This window comes from Equus asinus, chromosome X (assembly GCF_041296235.1).
Source record: "Equus asinus isolate D_3611 breed Donkey chromosome X, EquAss-T2T_v2, whole genome shotgun sequence".
NCBI classification, from domain to species: Eukaryota; Metazoa; Chordata; class Mammalia; order Perissodactyla; family Equidae; genus Equus; species Equus asinus.
In genome coordinates this window covers 11,432,823-11,445,828 of record NC_091820.1, presented here as the reverse complement: position 1 = coordinate 11,445,828, position 13,006 = coordinate 11,432,823, and positions in this window count along the sequence as shown.

Below are 13,006 nucleotides of genomic sequence, written 5' to 3'. Positions count from 1 at the left end.
AGGCTGAATTATATTAGCAGGAGTCATCTTTTTCATTTCTGAATCGATATTTTTCATTCATTTTAAGTAACCATTCTTTAAGCTGATCTTGCTGACACGGTCAATGAGTCTTTGGCATCATTTAGATTTGTAGGCCTTTAAGAGCTCTCCACATATTATGTCAGCTGCTCCATCTTCCACTGACATTCATTTGCCCCTGATTACTCACTGTATTGTTAATAGCTATCTAGACTCTCTTTGGGTATATAAGTAGCTATTTTTTTCTACGCAAGTGAGGGCTGAAAATCTTCTATGTGGATGGTAGGGAATAGGAGGTGAGTAGAATATTTGGCATAATGTGGCTTTTTGTTTGATTGAGAACCATAGGGCCCTCCTAATAATCCAGCAACTTTGCATGAGTGGAGATGAAAAGGGATACTGGGATTAATTTTTATTTTCTCACAGCTATTTAGCCTGGAAGTTACAGAATCTTAATTCGTAATTGAGAAAGGGCAGACTGGCCTGGAGCAACAGACTGGGTCCAGATAACACCAGGCACAGGATTAGGAGTTCAGAAGCTGAAGGGTTCTACCCTCTACCTTAACAGAAAATCAATTGGCATGTGATCATCTAACCTTCTGTACAGACTAAAGGGCTCAAAGCTATAGCTGTGGGCTTGCGGGAAGATTTTAAAGCATAAAGTCATTAACATAGACTGTAGAATTTGTACCATATGGGGAAATTATTGGGCTGGGAATCAGGAAACGTGGGTTTGTATTCTGGCTCTTCCTCTAACTGGCTGGATGGGACTGAACAGCTCCGTTCTCTGTCTCCTTACCTATCTGAAAAATCAGGCCAAGACTGGAATTTAGTCTTGAGTCTCAAACTGTATGGGTGAAGGATCTGGTGTTTTATTTCCAATTCGTCATCAACTGATACTTTTGTTAAATACAATAGGAAAGAATTATCCAAAAAAAGTCATGTGCTTGGGTGTCGTCAATGTCTAATTGCAATGCAAGTTGCTAAACGCTTACTGTCAATTTCTGTGCCTATCTCATTGTTGACTCATGACAGATGTTTATTTTGGATGGGCACTGGTCCACACACTGCATTTTAAGTGGCACTGGCTTAGATCAGGGGTTGGCAAACTATATATGGCAAGCATGGGTTGACTACAGGTCAAATCCAGCCCACTGCTTATTTTGAGAACCAAGTTTTCTTAGCACACAGCCACTTACTTACAATATGTAAGCCATTCACTTACATGTTGTCTAAGGCTGCTTTCAGTGCCACAATGACAGGATTGAGTTGTTGTGACAGAGACCCTGTGGCATCCAAAATATTTACTATCTGAACCTTTATGAAAAAATTTGTCCACCCTGGTTTAGAGGGAACAGAAAATAAGGGAGCTGGATTAATTTTCTAAGGCCCTTCAAGCACAAAGAGATAATAATTCTGCCAAGGTGCTTGGTAACAGGGAAAATTGGCTGTCTGACCCTGAAAGAGAAATAGCCAGAAAACACTGTCCCTTCTGGTAAATTAGATCAGTATGTTCTATAAAGACATTCTGTTCTGAAAGGAAATATTTCATTTATTTCTATCCCTTTATATTTTCAATATTCCAGTGTATTCCACTTATGCACTCTGACTACATACATAATCGTATGTTTGGTCAGTTGGGATCATTCAAGGTCAAAGCTCTGGCCAGGTTTCTGGCTTATCTCTGTGTTAAATTCCTGGAAATGTATGCCATCTTATTTCATTTCCGAAACCTAGTATATTTCTAAGTAATTATTAAATCTCTCTCTCTACTGCAAAGGCCTTTCTGGAATGCGCTGCAATTTGTGGGCAGGACTTTAGTGGTTCTTTCTAGTTGAATGGATTTTATTTGTAGGGAGCTCAAGGAGCCCTAATAGCATCCCTTTTTACTAACTGGGCTGTAAACTCGTAGGAAAAACCAACATTTAGGATATTGGAGAATGTGGTTTATATTTGTGGACAAGTGAGTTCCTTAACACTGATCTCCAGAATTAATCAGACTTACTGCACCAAGTCACCAGCATCCCTGGAACACCACGAGCCTCTGATACAAGGGTGAGGCTGAGAGAAATCAAAAGCTTGTACCCTCTGCAGACAGGCCGACCTAAGAGAGGAGGAGGAAGGAGTGGAGTCATGGAAGTCCATTTTATAATCTCATACCAAACAGGTAAGTCATTCTCAGATGGAGAGGCCAGAAGGACTACACTAATGGATATCCCTCCATGTGGAAGGAAACATCAGACATGGAGAGGACTAATACTCCCAACCCAAACATCACTTAATATGAAACCTATTCATTGATTCATCTTACTGCCTACTCTGCTGCAGAAAAAGAAGCTCCACTATTTTCCCACTTAGTGGCTTGGGTTGACAATGCTGTTGCCACAAGGAATTACAGAATTTTGGAATGACATCATAATCGTTAAGAGACTTCCCTTTCCGAACGTTGTGGAAACTAGAAAGTGAACAGATTCTTTATCCTCAACCAAGTATTGCCTAACACGGATCTCCTTATTTTCCTTCAACAAAACTGTCTTGGAACTATATTTACTACTTCAATGATCAACTCAATTATCTATCCAGCCTTCCATGCTAGAAGTATCAAATTCATTCCGGATTTTTCTATTTGGCTAACCATGAGCCTTGTCATTTCTCCCTCAGATGTCTCCGGAAACCTCACTCCCTCCCTATTCCCACAACTGTCTTAGTTCAGGCCATGAACAAAAAGCATTTAAAGTTTATTTCCTGTAACAGACACCTTTTGTCCCATGTCACATCTCTCTGATTTCAGCACCACTATGCGGACAGTTCCATGTACCCTAAAGGTATCCAACCTCAAGGACATATAGCATTGCTTTTCTTTTCTGCTCTAGGGCCCCAGAGGCTCTCTTAACTTCTGGACAGGCACAAGTGGAGATGCCAGGGAGTTAACATCTGGTGGCAGCCTTCAACAAGTGAAGAGTCTCTGCATAAATGCTAGCCATCACCCTCTTCCCCTTCCTTCAGAGAAACAACTCTGAGGATCATTATACATGGTTACAGCTGCTCTCTAGTCTTGTCTAGTACTCTCCATTGTTTAAGGGAACACAAACTAATATTTACTCATTGTTTATGAAGTTAGAAGGTTTTATAACTATTATTTTAAAGATGAGAAACTTGAAGCATGGAGAGGTGAAGTGACTTGTTGAAAGTTTTATTTCTAGGACGTGTCATAGCTAGGAATAGATCCTGGTCCACTGTTTGCACAACACCAGTGTCTCCTGCTCATCTAAGATACAAAGCATTTTTTATGTAATACCTCATTTATCTGTATAAAAATTCCGAGGCATAGATAGGCATAGGGTAATTTACAACTCATCTGTAGAAAGTGGCCTTTTTGCAATTAGGCAAAATGGTAAATACTCGTTAGATGAGCTTTGTTCAAGTGCTAAGACCCATATACAGTGATTCAAAGAATAGAGCCTTTATTAGCTCTTCATTTGTTTGTTTTCTGAACCATTCATATTACAAGCATTGTTTGCCATGTTGCATTTCTTGAAATACAGCCAAATGAAGCACTTTAAAAACAAAATAGACCACTCAAATGATTTATTATCATTCACGAACCAATGAAAATGCTCTAAATCTGAACCATTAAGCTTTCAATTGTAAGTACTTAAGGTTGGCTTCCTCATTTAAAAAAATTCAAATTAGCTTTAAAGTCTTAGCTCTAATTTCTACTGAGTAGAAAACAGAATCCCTGTCCAATTGTAAACTATTTTTATTTTGCCTTTCTCAGTCTCTTAAAACATCAAAATATGATGACAGGAAAAAGACTGGTGGAGGAAATTTGCCTAGCATCCTGGATGGTCATAAACAACAGGCAGGAGCAAAAGATATCCTAGGAACCCCCTCTCAGCTTCTCTAGTCTTGGAATCACATAAATAAAATGGGAAATTGGGCCAAGGAAAATGAGATATGGGTCAGAGTCCCAGAAGAAAACAGGACACTCAGCTGGGAGTTTTGAAGAGATCTTTTTAGTGAAGGAACTATTTAGAGGTACAGATAGAGTTAAGGGAACCATCAAGAGATGTTGGAGCACCAGAGGATAGCAACATTAGGAAGCTGTTAGCACCCTTAGGCCTGATGAAGCAAAAAAGGAAACGGAGCCAGCAGGCACAGTGATAGCTGGAACCATGGAAGAGGGCCGCCCCATAGGAATTGTCATTACTGAAGAATTGTGCGGAGCTAGAAGACAGCCAGGAGAAAATTACTTTGACCTTTTTTTTTATCTCCTGTGCTCTGATCACTCTCCAGGTGACTCCCATGAGCCAAACCAATCAGAAGCCAGAGGTAGAGAGATCTGAGTGATGCAGTCCGTAGAAGTCAGCCTCCTGGGGCACATGAAAGGACAGAAAAACATGGAGAACAGATCTAGGAACTAATGAAGGAAGAGGAAGAGCCTCATTTTGCTTACTCATTCACAAATCAAATCTGAAATATGAAATATGAGCAAAATCAGTTTCAAAGGAGCTTTAGCTCCCCAAAGGATCGGACTTAGAGCCAGCACTTGCAGTAACCAAGAGAGGGGCACTGGAAGTAGTTTTTAGCCTGAAGTTTAGATTATCTACTAACGTGAAAATCTATACACATTTGGGTACATATTTAAGCAGAGAACTGTGATAACCAACTATCATATGGATAGATAGTAATAAGTGCTCATGAAACAAAATCATTTCTGTCTTCCTTAATATTTGAAATACCAGTGTTACACAAATCTTTTTTCAGTTGACTGACTATTGCATCCACATCTCCAAAGTTTATTCAAATTGGACAGAAACATTTTATTTTTTCACATATTCTTATTGAGAAAATGGAGAGGTCACCAGACGAGCTCCTAGGGAATGTTTTTGCCCTAGTGGACTTTGGCTTTTATTGAAGGGTGGCACCATGCTCGTGAGTTTGCTGCAGTTTGTTCATTCCTTCCTTCCTTCATTCATTCAATGAACACTTGTTGAGCATCAAGCAGTGTGCTCAGCACACAAGATAGATTTCAAAATGGTCCTTGCCTTGTTCAATATTACATGATTTAGGAGGTAGATAAGAAACAAGTAATTCTTTAATAAAATATGTGCAGATTATGATCAGCACTGTACAGGAAATGAAAACAGTGAGGGGCTGAAATATAACTAGGGAGAAACAATCTCACGTAGATATGGTGGTCAGGGAAGATCTTTTTGAGAAGAAAACGTGAAAACTGAAGGATGAGAAGGAGATGGACCTACAAAGATCAGAGGGAGGTGTAGCCCAGACAGAGGGAACAGCAAATGCAAAGGCCTAGTGCCAGGAAAGGGCCTGAGTCTTATGACAGTATATCTCCATCTTTTCTTAGGATAAAGTGACCTGGGGGTGCTTCAAAAAGTATGAATTTCTGGGGGTCCATCTCAGATTCACTGAATCAGGATCTAGAGAGTAGAGTCATGGGAAACAAGTGAAGGATATCATTAAGAACATTTGGGAAACCCTGGCCGTAAAGAACTATCAGTGATATTTGGACCATACAGTGGTCAAGAAGATAGGGGCTGAGTGTAAAGAATACTGTATAATTTTGTTGGTTTTTCATAATTCCTCATTTCAGTGGTGTCAGCCTCTGAGAAGTGGCAATGAAAGTTAGCACACTCAAATGTATCAGACACAGCCTACACCCTGGACCTAGAGGCTGCCATCTGCTTTAGATACACAAGTCATGAAATGTGGTAGGCAGAATTCTAAAAAAGTCTCCTCAAGATTTCCATCCTCTAGTTATTCAATCAAACACTAGTGTAGATATTGCAGTGAAGGGATTTTGCCAATGTAATTCTGGTTACTGGACCTTAAAATAGGGAGATTAACCTGGATTACTCAGATGGGTCCAATCTAATTACATGAGCCCTTACAAGCAAAGAAATTTCTCTGGCCCAAATCAGAAGAGAGATGCAACAGAAGAGGAATGCAGAAGAGGCATTCAGAGGGATGAAGCAGAAACAAAGTTGTAGAAATTCCAGGCATGAGAAGGACTTGACTTGCTGATGCTGGAGAATGAGGGGCACATGGAAAGCATAAGAAAGAATGTGAGCAGCCTCTAGAAGCAAAGACTGGCCTCTGGTTGATAGTCAGCAAGGAAATGGGGAGGGACCTCAGTCCTACAACCACAAGGAACTGAATTCAGCCAACAACTTGAATAAGCCTGGGAACTGACTTTTCCCAGAGTCTCCCAGTAAGAACCAGTCAGTCAACACTTTTATTTTGGCCTTGTGGAATATGAAGCTGGGAAACCAGCTAAGCCTACCATGACTTCTGACCTATGGAACTGTGAGATAACAAATTTGTGCTGTTTTAAGCCACTAGGTTTGTGGTGATTTGTTATGGCAGCAATGGAAAACTAATACAGGAGGTAACAGTCAAACTTAAGTAGCTCCCAACCTTAAGGCTACTCTTTACACTACCATCATTAGGATTCCCCCAATGGTTTAGTGAATTGAGCCTATATACTAGTCACTAAACTTTTCTGAGACTCAAATTCCTGATCTGTAAAATGGAGATAAAAATATCCCTAACTTACAGAGTGGATTTGAGACTCTAATAAGTTGAAAGCACTATGTTAACTTTGAAACACTGCATAAACATCTAGAGGTTGCTCCCACAGATTTGGAGGTATCAGGATGCCTTTTGGCAAGGCACTTGCACTTAAGCTCTTTCCATTTGTTACAAGTTGGGTTGCCTGGGAAGCAGACTTAGGTATGGTACAAGATGGCACTTGGAGTTAAGGGCTGAGGCATTTATTACGGAGTGTTTGGGATCAGTACCTATGGAAGGGAGAGGAAAGAAGCAGGATTGGGCTAGGGAGAAAAGGTGTCAGCTCATCCCATGGGGACATTGCAGCTGGGGTGTCCCTTCAGACTTGTCCAGGGATGTCCTAGGGACTAGGCATTTATGCCACCTGCATTATTCATCATTGGATGAGGTTGCCCTGGAAAGAGAGCATGAGCTTGGTTCAGTCTGGTAGATTCAGCTGAGGCAGTCCCTGATGAGGGCTCCAAGCAGCTGGAGGTCTAAGTCTCTCATTCTTGAAGGGACATCTGGGAAGGCCATCATAGTGTCCACTACAACATTCTTGATCTTTGTGGATCTATAATAAGAGGTTTTTCCATCACACAAATGAAATCACATCTTCTCCAGGTACCATTTTGACTTCTAAATCTTTCTTGTGGGTCATCAGTTCAGTCTCATGCAAGATAGATGGTGTTCTGCTATCAGTATCCTACTTCTAACTCTCAACAGTCTTTTAATCAGCCCATTCTTTAGGGCCTCCTAACACACATAGATTCCTTGGCCAGATTGGAACCTGCTTAAATACTCTAGCATATATTTCTGCCAACACTGTGTCAAAGAAGGACCAGTGGGAAGGAACTAAGGAGAATCCCTTTGGAACCATCTTAAAATGCCTGTGGGCTAAATGCTTAAATGAACTGAACAACCGCTGGGGTCCCCAAGGCTCCAATTTCCTGTACTAAAAGGGAACATTTTGTGCAGTGGCAGCCACAGGATTCCAGGAGAGTTTCAGGAGAGGCATTTTAATATTTCATTTTCTCAAGCTTCTTCTCTCTTTCAAGTGGAATAATCAACTGGAAATGTCTTATGACCTTGGAGTGTTTTTATACTATACTCCGAGCCTTGCAAGCTATCCTGGAATGTGAGAGCTGAAATGTTCTGGTAACGTGTGATTGAGAAAGAAGAAACTAGAGAAGAAAACGAAAGGGATGGAAGAAGCATGCTTGTTTAGTTCTCCTCCCCTAGCTGCAGGTTTTGTGCCTTTGGAATTGACATTAATTGTTCCCTGCCTATCACAAATGCTATTGTTTGGTTATTCCAGGGAATGGAAAATTTTAACCTGCACTAAGACCTTTGGCATAACTGGAGAATATGGCATAATATGGAGAAACCATATTTTGAATCATGGGATTTTTGGTAACTACACTTTCCCCAAGTAATTTCCCAAGTGAATGTTTCCCTCCCAACAACACTGCAAATAAGACATACTCCTAATTCTTAGGAAATTATAGATAAAAGGAAAGGAAAACTTTCTGAGTAGAGAACATGTAATCTTGTTCTCTACCTAGATATCCCACAGGCAAAGCACTTGTCCAAAATTGACTTTCTCACTACGTCTGCTCCTCCATATTCCCTGTTTTGGTAAGTAGCCCAAACATCCTGTCAGTTACCTAAGTCAGAAACTTAGGAATTAAAGAAAGTGAGGATAGAGAAAATGGAGAGCCGTAAGTTCTCAACGTAATTAGGAAAGATAATCTTCTATGGCTGAATAAGAAAAATGCCTTCAAATTGAAAGGGACAGCCAATGGCCATTACAATAAAAGAAAAAAAACCCCCTACACATCCTATGATTTTCTTATAACACTGAGGGTAAAGAAAAAAGCCTAAACACTTTCAAGAAGAGAATACAAGTTACCTAGAATGGAACAAGAATTAAGCCACCATCTTTCTTTTCATCAGTCACACTAGATGCTAAATGCTACAGGGACCATGTGATTTATTGTCCAACCAAGGAAATCTCAACTGTGGCACATGGATCAGTCTCTAGGATAACAGGTATAAACCATGACTATCATAGGTACACCGGTACAGATGGTAACTCTACTAAAAGCTGGTAAAGCAAGAATTTGAAAGTTCTGAGGGAAAATAATTTTAACCTAAAATTCCATTAACAGAGAAGATATCAAACCAGTATGAGGACAGAATGGAGACTTTCAGACATGCAAGAAAGTTTGGCACCCATGCATTTTTTCTTAGGAAGTTACTTGAGGATATATTTTATTTAAAAAATATTGAAATAATGGTCTACTTTCATTCTTTTGTATGTGGCTGTCCAGTTTTCCCAACACCATTTATTGAAGAGACTTTCTTCTCTCCATTGTATGTTCTTGGCCCCTTTGTCAAAGATTAGCTGCCCATAGGTGTGTGGTTTTATTTACATCATACACAAAAATTAACTCAAAATGGATGAAAGACTTGAATCTAAGACCTGAAACCATAAAATTCCTAGAAGAAAATATAGACGGTATACTCTTTGATCTCAGTCTTAGCAGCATCATTTTGAATACCATGTCTACTCAGGCAAGGGAAACAAAAGAAAAACTTCTGTAAGGCAAAGGAAACCAAGAACAAAATGAAAAGACAACCTACCAAGTGGGAGAAAATATTTTCAAATATATCCAACAAAGGGTTAATTTCCAAAACAAAGAACTCATACAACTCAACAACAAAAAGACCAACAACCCCATCAAAGAACGGGCAGAGGATATGAACAGACATTTTTCCAAAGAATATATAGGGATGGCCAACAGGTGCATGAAAAGATGTCCAATATCACTAATTATTAGGGAAATGCAAATCAAAAGTACAATGAGATCTCACCTTCCTGTCATAATGGCTATAATTAACAAGACAAAAAATAACAAGTGTTGGAGAGGATGTGGAGAAAAGGGAACCCCCATACACTGCTGTTGGAATGCAAACTGGTGCAGCCACTATGGAAAACAGTATGGAGATTTCTCAAAAAGTTAAAAATTGAAATACCATGTGACCCAGCCATCCCACTACTGGGTATTTATCCAAAGAACCTGAAATCAACAATTCAAAGAGACTTATGCACAACTATGTTCATTGCAGCATTATTCACAATAGCCAAGGTGTGTAAGCAACCTAAGTGCCCATTGACTGATGAATGGATAATGAAGATGTGGTATATATAAAATGGAATACTACTCAGCCATATAAAAGATAAAATCGTACCATTTACAACAACATGGATGGACCTTGAGAGTACTATGTTAAGTGAAATAAGCCAGACAGAGACAGACAAACACTGCATGATTTCACTCGTATGTGGAAGATAAACACATGGATAAAGAGAACAGATTAATGGTTACCAGAGGGGAAGGGGGTGAGGGGGTGGGCAAAAGAGGTAAAGGGGCACAATATATATGGTGAGGGTAAAAATTAGACTGTTGGTGGTGAGCATGATGCAATCTATACAGAAACTGATAAATAATAATGTACATCTGAAATTACACAATGCTATAAGCCATTATGACCTCAATAAAATAAGTGGAAAAATGATGAAATAGAACCTATTTTATAAAATTTTTAAAAATTAAGAAAAACTAAGTTATTCCTGGAAACAGAAACTTACTCATCAATCAACCAATTAATCAATAAAATCACTGCTTATGGCTATTGGCCAAAATTGTTTATGTGATCGGACATGCCAGATTTGGGTAGGGGTGGAGAGGTCTGTATTAGATGAAGAAAAAAATGATTAAATAAGCCCAGAGATAGGAAGACAAGGAACAGAGGAAATAGGGGATCTAAAAAAGAAGAGATGTGAAAAGGAGTTTCATGGAGATGGGGAAGGGAAATCTGAGGCCAACAAAGCTGTGAGCCGACTTAGAGAACATCCAGTTCAGCCAGAGGAGGAAGGATGCAACAGGATGGAGGAGTCTAAGAGGAGAGTGTCCAGATATAAAGGGAATCCGCAGAAGAGACAACATGAACAATTTGGAGCTGACATAGAATAAGGGAAAAGCCATTAGTCAAGTATCTAAAGGAAGATAATCAATTCGAACCTGACACCAAGGGCATTCTCCTCTGAAAGCCACAGGAAGGAAATGCATAAAACAAAATAAAAGCTAATATTTATTGAGGAGTTACTATATATAGGAACTGTATATTTTACATATACTAATTCACTTAAATACTCATAGCAACCTTATGAGGTAGGTAAAATTATTATTCCCCATTTTTCTGATGAGGCAATTAAAGCACAGTGAGTTTGCTCACCCAAGGTTACACAGATAGTACAAGCAGAACTGGGATTTCAACCGTCTCCCTCCAGAGACCATCATTTGGTTCTACATGTTGGTAAACAATATTTGGTCAAACCTATGTTAACAAAGCTTACAGGTTTTTAGCCTTTAGTATCAATCTATAGACAAATCATACAAACTTAATTATGATTACAAGTCAAGATATGAATATTATCTTACAAAGAAAGATATAATTGACAATATCTAGCAATCGAGATGAACAGGGTGGGGTGGAGAAGGATGATAGAAGGAAGGATGGGATAGTACTGTCCTCTTCTAACGAAATGAGAGAAAAGAGAAAGAGCCTATGTTTGATGGTCCCAGACATAGGCATAGAAATTTAAAATGCTGTTTAGGGGCTGGCCCCTTGGCCGAGTGGCTAAGTTCGCGCGCTCCGCTGCAGGCGGCCCAGTGTTTTGTTGGTTCGAATCCTGGGCGCGGACATGGCACTGCTCGTCAAACCACGCTGAGGCAGCGTCCCACATGCCACAACTAGAAGGACCCACAACGAAGAATATACAACTATGTACCGGGGGGCTTTGGGGAGAAAAAAGGAAAAAAATAAAATCTTTAAAATGCTATTTAGTGTTGCAGAAGTGACCACTCTTGGCACTGTGTTGGGTGGAATATGGAGGGAAGTGAGGAGTGGGTAAGTGGCTTAAGTCTACATCTAGAAATAGAGAGATCGATACAAGATGCTTGAGGTTGATACACAGATACAAATATCAGTATAAGCAAATTATTGAGAAATAAAGCAGTACCTATCAGAGGAAATTAGAAATAGTGGTTTCTTCCAAGGTAGGCAATTGCAGTTTTTCATCATAAGCTCTTTTATACTATTTTATTCTTAAGAATATTCCTTTCCTTTGCGCATATTACTTTGATAAGCCAGAGAAACAGAAGGTACAACATCAGCAATTTGGTTTCAGGAGAACATCATCCATTACATTAAATGAAATGTGGCTAAGTTGGATTCAACTGGTATTGTAGCTTTGATCATACTTACTTTTTAAATTTGTTTTGATTTTATAATAGAATAAAAGCATAAGGATTTTATACCTAGTTTTATGTATGTACATTTCAAAATATCATTAGAATAAAAAATACTATAAGTCAACTCTGAGATGCCAAACCATTTTTTTCTATCATTTTATCACTCAAGTTTGAAACATACCACTTCATTGTAAGGGGTCAAGCTACCTTGGTCTCAACTCATCACTCAGGGCTTGGTTCAATTTCATCTCTTCTGTGAAGCTTTTCCTTCATATTCTAGGCAGAATTCATGATGGTCTCTTTGGGTGTCACTGCACACTGTACATGCATTTGTCACAGTTTATGTCTCTATAGAGTTAATTGTTTACCCAGATGTTTGTTTATAATTCCTAGACTAAAAGCGCTTAAGAGTGGGGCTCATAGCTTATTCATCTGTATCCTTAGCACCCAGCTCACAACCAATCACGTACAAGGAGCCCAGCAAATATTTGCTGAATCAATGGCTGGTAGCAGCAATGATATTCTCTTGGCTTCCAGAATCCCCTTCAAAGGTTAGCCATCAAATTGAAAAAGCACAAGGTACTATACCCACCATAGCTTAAAAGCTTTTTAGAAATAGGAAAATATCAAGATTAAATTTAAGTCTTATAGTTAGATTTATGGCATAATAAGGGCATCATAAAAGGAGTTGTCTTAAACTCCTCTCCTGAGTATCTGTACCCTTGTAGAGATAAAGTGATGGTGTTGTTATATATCACCTGATATATATATATATATATATATATATATATATATATATACCATATATATACATATACCATATGTATGTGTCAGGTATAATAAATACTGGTACAATGGTAGAATATCCTAGCATATAATGACATACTATGGTCACTTATGCATGACCAGTTTTGTTAAGATAACTTGGCAACACTGAGATTTTCACTGCTATTGCAGGAAGAGTTTAACGTATTTCCTAGTTCCATTCTTACTGCCACTACAGTTTATCCTTCACACAGAGAAAAATGAACCTGGATTATAGGTATATCTACTGCAATAGAGGAAAGTGAAGAGGAGAGATTGTTGAATTTTTC